Raw genomic sequence first — 9,347 nt, 5'->3', positions numbered from 1 at the left:
TGTGAGCTTATTGCACAACGCACCAGCCTCGCAAGTTCAATCGTACATAAAGTTTATAAAATTATTTCCCGTTCAAGAGCCTAACAGCCCACGGATAAAATTACTAGGAGACCTATCCATCTCCTTCCTTCCTTCCTTCCTTCCTTCCTTCCTTCCTTCCTTCCTTCCTTCCTTCCTTCCTTCCTTCCTTCCTTCCTTCCTTCCTTCCTTCCCCCAGCCCCCTCTCCTTCCCCTCCCCTCCCCCTTTTTTCTTCCTTTTATGCTCCCTCATCTCACTATCTCTACTCCAGCACCAAATCAACGGCATTGTGCGTGTGGAAAAGGGGGGGGGCTCCCCGTTTGACCACAGAGAGGTCTCCTTGCCCCAACACAGCCCCCCCCCAACTTCTCTGGCGGTGGGAAAGAGACCCTTGGACCACGAGAGACGCTCCAATCACCCTGCTGGTCTTGGGCACTGAGGCTCAGGTGTGACTGGCAGGTGCCGTCTCTCAAAGTCGTTTCATTCCTCCCAAAGGCAACTGGACTCTTTTTTCCCTTGACGAAGAAGAAGAAGAAAATGTTTCGCTACTCATCCAAGAAGCTGTTCCTCAAGGGGAAAAAAGTCGCCTTTTGAAGGAAAAAGCACCTCTGGGAAAAAAAACTACGATCCCTGGACGACTGGGAATCTCCACAGCCGTCGGCTCCAGATGTTTCTCCTAGGTCGCAGTTGGGCTGCACGGCAGCGCTTCTCAACCGTGGCAACTTTTAAAGACGGGCGGACTTCACTTCCCAGAATCCCCCAGCCAGCCGTGTGGCAACCAGGAGTTTCTTGGCCCGACGACTGCAATTCTGAGCCTGGAAACCGCGTGGTTTCCAGCAACGGGGGAGGCTGGCGAGTGGAGCGTGCAGCTCGGCACAGACGTCGCCCAAAGTGCCAACGGGGCAGTTTCAGAAGATGGAATTTCAGCATCTCTTTCTTTCAACGGTACTTCTAACCAGCCCCAGGACGGGAGAACTCTGGAGGGAAGGCAGCCACCAATCAAAATTCAGGGAAACTAAGCAACTTCAACCCAACCCAATGGAATCCCATCCCATCCAATTGTCAAGGCTGCTAACATCGAATGTTCTTGCTTGACAAGAGATGAAGAAGCAGCCGTTTCCTATGTTAAACTTGTGTATTGCTTTAAGAGATTGGGTTTAAGCTTGGGAGGGGGGACGGGTAGGATTGCACTTTCAAGGCCATCTGAAATAAAAGAAAATAAGAACTTGGCGAGTTGTCTAACGGAAGAGAAACTGATTCTTTAAATTAATTGGAGAATGTGATTAATGAGAAAAATAGAAAGGTGGAGAATTGTGTTTTAATATATTGTGCAAGGGGGCGGAGATTTCAGATTCCAGCTTCCTTCGAGCAAGCATTTGCTGGTGTATAATTAGGCTAATAAAGGACTTTTAAGGTAAACAATGCCTCAGAGTCACTTGAAAAGCCCAGACCTTGGAAACTTGACACCAATCCAATCCAATCCAATGTATTGCTTTAAGACTAGTGCAGGGGTAGGCAAACTCGGCTCTTTTATGACTCATGGACTTCAGGGAGTTGACTCAGGAATTCTGGGAGTTGAAGTCCGTGAGTCATAAAAGAGCCGAGGTTGCCTACCCCTGGACTAGTGTATTGCTTTAGTTTAAGGTTAGGAGGGGGGATGAGTAGGAATGCACCTTCAAGGCCATTCCTCTGGGTCTTCTAACGGAAGGGAAACTGATTCTTTAAATCAAGTGGAGAATGTGATTAATGACAAAATTAGAAAGGTGGAGAATTGTGTTTTAATGTATTGTGCAAGGGGCGGAGATTTCAGATTCCAGCTTCCTTCAAGCAAGCATTTGCCGGTGTATAATTAGGCTAATAAAGGACTTTTAAGGTAAACGATGCCTCAGAGTCACTTGAAAAGCCCACACGTCGGAAACTTGACACCAATCCAATCCAATCCAATCCAATAGAATCTAATCCAATCCAATCCAATCCAATCCAATCCAATCCAATGAATCCAAACCAATCCAACAGAATCCAATTCAGCTGAACCCAACCAACCCAACCCAATAGAATCCAATCTAATCCCATCCAATCCAACAGAATCCAATCTAATCCAATCCAACAGAATCCAATCCCATCCAATGAAACTGAATCCAGCCTAATAAAACAGAATCCAATTCTATTGAACCCAGCCAACCCAACCCAACAGAATCCAATCCAATCCAAACCAATAGAATCCAACCCAATCCAACAGAATCCAATTCTATTGAACCCAGCCAACGCAATCCAACAGAATCCAATCCAATCCAATCCCATCCAATGAAACTGAATCCAACCCAATCCAACAGAATCCAATCCAATCCAATCCAATAGAATCTAATCCAATCCAATCCAATCCAATCCAATGAATCCAAACCAATCCAACAGAATCCAATTCAGCTGAACCCAACCAACCCAACCCAATAGAATCCAATCCAATCCCATCCAATCTAACAGAATCCAATCTAATCCAATCCAACAGAATCCAATCCCATCCAATGAAACTGAATCCAACCCAATCCAACAGAATCCAATTCTATTGAACCCAGCCAACCCAACCCAACAGAATCCAATCCAATCCCATCCAATGAAACTGAATCCAACCCAATCCAACAGAATCCAATTCTACTGAACCCAGCCAACGCAATCCAACAGAATCCAATCCAATCCAATCCCATCCAATGAAACTGAATCCAACCCAATCCAACAGAATCCAATCCAATCCAATCCAATAGAATCCAACCCAATCCAACAGAATCCAATTCTATTGAACCCAGCCAACGCAATCCAACAGAATCCAATCCAATCCAATCCCATCCAATGAAACTGAATCCAACCCAATCCAACAGAATCCAACCCAACCCAACAGAATCCAATCTAATCCAATCCAACAGAATCCAATCCAGCTGAATCCAATCTAATCCAATCCAACAGAATCCAATCCAATCCAATCCAATCCAATCCCATCCAATGAAACTGAATCCAACCCAACCCAACAGAATCCAATCTAATCCAATCCAACAGAATCCCATCCAGCTGAATCCAATCTAATCCAATCCAGCTGAATCCAAGCCAAGCCGCATCTTTTCCAAGAAGACGCCCCACCAGGGACGGGAGGCCACAGCAGGCCGGGAGAGAAACGCTTGGAGCCGCTTTTGCAGCCTCAGCAAAAGGAGGGAAGCGGCCCTCCACAGCTCTCCAGGAGCAGAGCAGCCACACCCCAAAGATATTTGGGGTGCCGGAGGGAGATGGGGCAGGAAGTCGAGAGGGAGAGGGGCGGGCGTGGTCCGGAGAGCCCAAGGGCAGGTGGGAAGCTGCTTCATGGGCCTCTGGCTGACAGCGCCTCCCTCCCTTCCCTGCAGATGCCAAATAAAACCCCAGCCGAGCCTCAGGCCACGAGCAGGACATAGCCGAGTCCTTCCCGGGGAGACCCCTTGGCAGGGCTGGCAGACCCCCTGCTGGGGACCTGGACCCGGGGCCAATCTGTGGGCCAAAGCTGAGAATACAACCGGAAGTGACCAACTGACCCCTCTCAGGAGCCTCTCCGACTATTTCTCGGAAGGCCTGGGGAGACCCTCGCACTACAGGACGTCCTTGACTTACAACCACAACTGAGCCCAAAATTTAGGCCGCTAAGCGAGACACCGGTTAAGTCCATTTTGCCCCATTCTACCACCTTTCTCGCCGCAGCGGTTAAGCCAACCGCTGCGGTCCTTAAGTGAGTGACACAAAGGTGGTTCGGCAAATCCTGGCTTGCCCCGTTCGCTCGGCTCGTCAGAAGGTCGCCAAAGGGGATCACGTGACCCCGGGACGCTGCGACCGTCAGAACTACGAGTCAGTTGCCAAGCGTCCGGATTTGGATCACCTGACCGCGGGAGCGTAGGAAAAAACAGTCATAGCTCACTTTTTTCCAGTGCCACTCTCACTTCAGTCACTAAACGGACTGTGTTGTAATTCGAGGACTACCTTGTCTGCCAAGGAGACGTCAGGAGGAGAGAGCTTCTCCCTGTGCTGGAGTGGAGGATGAGGAAGATGGTCTTTGCTCACTTGCCTTCTAACCCTCGTCTAAATCCTCCATCCCTGGAGATTTTTAAGAAGAGGCTGGACAGCCACTTGTCTGAGATGGTGTAGGTTCTCCTGCTTGAGCAGGGGGCTGGACTAGAGGACCTCCACGGTCCTATTCTATTCTATTCTATTCTATTCTATTCTATTCTATTCTATTCTATTCTATTCTATTCTATTCTCTCTTCTATATTCTATTCTATTCTATTCTATTCTCTCTTCTATATTCTATTCTATTCTAATTTCTATTCTATTCTATTTATTTCTATTCTATTCTATTCTCTTATTTCTATTCTATTCTATTCTATTCTAATTATTTCTATTCTATTCTATTCTATTTCTAATTCTTATTTCTATTCTACTCTACTCTACTCTACTCTACTCTACTCTACTCTACTGTATTCTATTCTATTCTATTCTATTCTATTCTGTTCTGTTTCTAATTCTAACTCTAACTAACTCTAACTAATTCTATTCTATTCTATTCTAATTCTTATTTTTATTCTATTCTATTCTATTTCTAATTCTTATTTCTATTCTACTCTACTCTACTCTACTGTATTCTATTCTATTCTATTCTATTCTATTCTATTCTATTCTATTCTATACTGTTCTGTTCTGTTTCTAATTCTAACTCTAACTCTAATTCTATTCTATTCTAATTCTTATTTCTATTCTATTCTATTCTATTTCTAATTCTTATTTCTATTCTATTCTATTCTATTCTATTCTATTCTATTCTATTCTATTCTATTCTATTCTATTCTATTTCTAATTCTTATTTCTATTCTACTCTACTCTACTCTACTGTATTCTAAGGTAAAGGTAAAGGTTCCCCCGCACATGGGTGCTAGTCGTTTCCAACTCTAGGGGCCGGTGCTCATCTCCGTTTCAAAGCCGAAGAGCCAGCGCTTGTCCGAGGACGTCTCCGTGGTCATGTGGCCGGCATGACTAGACGCCAAAGGCGCACGGAACGCTGTTACCTTCCCACCGGAGTGGTCCCTATTTTTCTACTTGCATTTTTACGTGCTTTCGAACTGCTAGGTTGGCAGAAGCTGGGACGAGTAACAGGCGCTCACTCTGTTACGCGGCACTCGGGATTCGACCCGCCAAACTGCCGACCTTCTGATCGACAAGCTCAGCGTCCTAACCCACTGAGCCACCGCGTCCCTCTATTCTATTCTATTCTATTCTATTCTATTCTATTCTATTCTATTCTATTCTATTCTATTCTATTCTATTCTATTAATTCTTATTTCTATTCTATTCTATTCTATTTTATTCTATTCTATTTCTATTTCTAATTCTTATTTCTACTCTACTCTACTCTACTGTATTCTATTCTATTCCTATTCCTAAACAAACTTTGGGCCGACTGGGTGGGTGGTGGTGGTAATCCTGGCACTGATTTACGACTTTTCAGCCAACGTATGTAAAATAAAGGGGACTCATTTAGCACCTTTCCAGCCTTAATGTAACAGCCATACATCAGGAGGCAGCCCAGCGGTCATCCGAGATGGGGCAATTAGTCACCCAGGAGGCAGCTAATGTGGACAAAAGAGACAGGGGCCGGGACACAGCCGGGCAGCCACCCACGGTGCAAGCCTATCCCCCTAGCAGAGGGACCTGGGATCTCCACACCCCAAAGGCTACTGCTAAGCTTGTAAGCCGCCCTGAGTCTTCGGAGAAGGGCGGGATATAAATGGAATTTTAAAAAAAAGAGCCCCGAAGGGAGCAGCCCTTCCCACTTGCTCCCCACAGGCATCCCCGGAAGACAGGGCGCTCAAAGGACTGGGAGGCGGAAAGAATGGAGTGTCCTCCAGTTATGACCACAATTGAGCCAAAGATTTTTGTTGCTAAGCGAGACAGTTATGAAGTGTGCTCTGCCCCATTATACACCCTTTCTTCCAAACACTGCTAAAGGAGTCACTGGAGATGCTAAATTAGCCACTTCTCAGAGCTGGTCTCCTGCTTGAGCAGGGGGCTGGACTAGAAGACCTCCAGTGTCCCTTCCAGCTCTATCCTCTTATTATCCTATCCTATCGTATCATTATTCTATTCTATTCTATTCTTATTCTGTCCCGTCCCGTCCCATTCCATCCTATTCTATTCTATTCCAACCTAAACTATCCTTTTGTTCTGTTCCATTTCTTCATTCCTATTCTATTCCATATTTTCTATTCCATTCTATTCCATTCCATATTTTCTATTCTATTCTATTCTATTCTATTCTATTCTATTCTATTCTATTCTATTCTATTCTATTCTATTCCTATTTCTATCTCATTCCATTCCATTCTATTCCATTCCATATTTTCTATTCTATTCTATTCCATTCCATTTCATTCCATTCCATATATTCTATTCTATTCTATTCTATTCTATTCTATTCTATTCTATTCTATTCTATTCTATTCTATTCTATTCTATTCTATTCCTATTTCTATCTCATTCCATTCCATTCCATTCTATTCCATTCCATATTTTCTATTCTATTCTATTCTATTCCATTCCATTTCATTCCATTCCATATTTTCTATTCTATTCTATTCTATTCCATTCCATTCTATTCCATTCCATATTTTCTATTCTATTCTATTCCATTCCATTCCATATTTTCTATTCTATTCTATTCTATTCCATTCCATTCTATTCCATTCCATATTTTCTATTCTATTCTATTCTATTCCATTCCATTCCATTCCATTCCATATTTTCTATTCTATTCTATTCTATTCTATCTATTCTATTCTATTCTATTCTATTCTATTCTATTCTATTCTAATTCTATTCTATTCTATTCTATTCTATTCTAATTCTTATTTCTATTCTATTCTATTCCATATTTTCTATTCTATTCCATTCCATTCCATTCCATTCCATTCCATTCCATTCCATTCCATTCCATTCCATTCCATTCTATTCTATTCTTATTCTATTCTATTCTATTATTATTCTATTCTATTCTATTCTATTCTATTCCATCCCATCCCATCCCTATCAACACGGTTATGTGAATCTAGCTTCCTCCATTGACTCTGCTTGTCAGAAGGTCGTAAAAGAGGATCGCGTGACCCCAGGATGCTGAGACAGTCATAAATGTGAGTCGGTTGCTAAGCCTCTGAATTTGGATCACGTGACCCAAGTGATGTGGTAGAAAAACAAATTACCTGGACCACCATGTTATGGTGCTGGGAGTATCGCTCTCTTCAGCCTCCTTGGACTCCCATGTTTGTTTCATAATTTCACAATAGTTTTATAATTTTACAATTACTTTATAATTATTTCATAATTCTATTGTTATTCCTTCTCGTTCTCCTGTCTCTCTCCAGCCCAACAGAGTTAAAAAAAAAACAAAACCCCAAACCTGCCACTGAGATTTAGACTTTTTATTTTTGGTTTATAGTCCTGCTTACAATCGTTTGAAAGTTTACACACAAACCTGTCACTAACCCCTATCAGCTGTTACGGGTTTTTTTAAAATGAAAATTCAATGGTAAGCTTCTTAAAATTGAATTTTCTTAAGACAACAAGAACAACCATCCAACAAGGGGGAGGGCTGACAGAGTTGAGACTGTGTCATAAATGAGAAAGAGAGGTCCAGATCGCCTCTAGGCGGAAAGAAAAGAAAAGAAAAAAGAGAAGAGAAGAGAAGAGAAGAGAAGAGAAGAGAAGAGAAGAGAAGAGAAGAGAAGAGAAGAGAAGAGAAGAGAAGAGAAGAGGAAAGGGAAAGGAAGAGGAAGAGGAAGAGGAAGAGGAAGAGGAAGGAAGGAAAAGAGAGAGAAAGAAAGAGAGAAAGGGAGGGAGGGAGGGGAAGGAAAAAAAGCAAGGGAGGAAGGAAGGAAGGAAGGAAGGAAAGAAAGAGAAAGAAAGAAAGAAGAAAGAAAGAAAGAAAGAAAGAAAGAAAGAAAGAAAGAAAGAAAGAAAGAAAGAAAGGAAGAAAGAAAGGAAAGGAAGAAAGAAAGGAAAAAAGAAGAAGAAGAAAGAAGAGGAAGAAAGAGGAAGGAAGGAAGAGAAGGAAGGAAAGAAGAAAGAAAGAAAGAAAAGAAAGAAAGAAAGAAAGAAAGAAAGAAAAGAAAGAAAGAAAGAAAGAAAGAAGAGACTGCTGGCCCACTCCTCATAAATGCAATTATGCCCTTGCGAAGGATGCTAAAGGAAGGCACAGCGGTGCAAGTCCACACGGAGAGCCCCCCACGGCAGAAGTGACACCTCAACCTGTCTCCCCTTCTCCCCCTTTCCAGAAATACAAGAAGGCTAGGCAAATGTCCCAATCGCAAGGATTAATGACCTCTGAATCAATATGAGATCTGCAAAAAACAAAGAAAGAAAGAAAGAAAAAAAACCAGGCTAATCTGAATGAGTAATCATTTTGAAAGGCAACCCCATCTATTTCATGCAAGGCCAGCAAATGAGGGAAAAATCCAGAACGGAGGAGCTCCGAGCCGGCTGAGCGAGCAGCTTCGGGCTGCGTTATCGTTTGTCAAGGAGCTTCAGCAGATTAAAGTGGCATTTCAGGGCGGCCCAAAAATTATCCAGCTCTCTTCTCAGCTGAGCAAGGGTGGGATAACCCTGGATATGAACTGGACTATGAAGTTCACGAAAAAGAGAGTACCACTCTGTAGGGTGCTGGTGAGGCCACACTTGGAATCCTGCATCCAGTTTTGGTCGCCACGATGTAAAAAAAAAACAAAGATGTTGAGACTCTGGAAAGAGTGCAGAGAAGAGCAACAAAGAGGATCAGGGGACTGGAGGCTAAAACATATAGGGAACGGTTGCTGGAATTGGGTATGTCTAGTCCAGGGGTAGGCAACCTTGGCTCTTTTATGACTCGTGGACTTCAACTCCCAGAATTCCTGAGCCAGCCTGGCTCAGGAATTCTGGGAGTTGAAGTCCACGAGTCATAAAAGAGCAAGTTTGCCTACCCCTGGCTCTAGTCTAATGAAACTTAACATTAAGAAAACCAAGATCATGGCATCCGGTTCTCTCAATTCCTGGCAAATAGATGGGGAAGAAATGGAGGTAGTGACAGATTTTGTTTTCCTGAGCTCCAAGATCACCGCAGATGGGGACTTTAGCCAAGAAATTAAAAGACGCTTGCTCCTGGGGAGGAAAGCCATGGCAAATCTAGACAGCACACTAAAAAGCAGAGACATCACCCTGCCAACAAAAGTGCGTATAGTCAAGGCTATGGTCTTCCCAGTTGCAACGTATGGCAGTGAAAGCTGGACCATAAGAAAGGCTG

At 43.3% G+C, this 9,347-nt stretch overlaps 1 protein-coding gene and 1 long non-coding RNA gene across 3 annotated transcripts in view; both read right to left on the bottom strand.

Moving 5' to 3' along the window:
- ZC3H3 (zinc finger CCCH-type containing 3) overlaps nt 1-9,347 on the bottom strand; it is a 204,526-nt gene that overhangs the window by 2,064 nt on the left and 193,115 nt on the right. The window lies entirely within an intron of this gene.
- Nucleotides 4,642-5,371, bottom strand: LOC310638788. The gene is made up of 2 exons (XR_014492179.1): nt 4,741-5,371; nt 4,642-4,698 (listed from the first exon to the last, which is right to left on the bottom strand). It is a non-coding gene; the product is annotated as an uncharacterized lncRNA (long non-coding RNA).

Source organism: Vipera ursinii (assembly GCF_947247035.1).
Source record: "Vipera ursinii genome assembly, chromosome: 3".
Classification (NCBI taxonomy): domain Eukaryota; kingdom Metazoa; phylum Chordata; class Lepidosauria; order Squamata; family Viperidae; genus Vipera; species Vipera ursinii.
The sequence above is the reverse complement of the archived record's forward strand: the minus strand, read 5'-3'. Positions and strand labels throughout refer to the sequence as shown.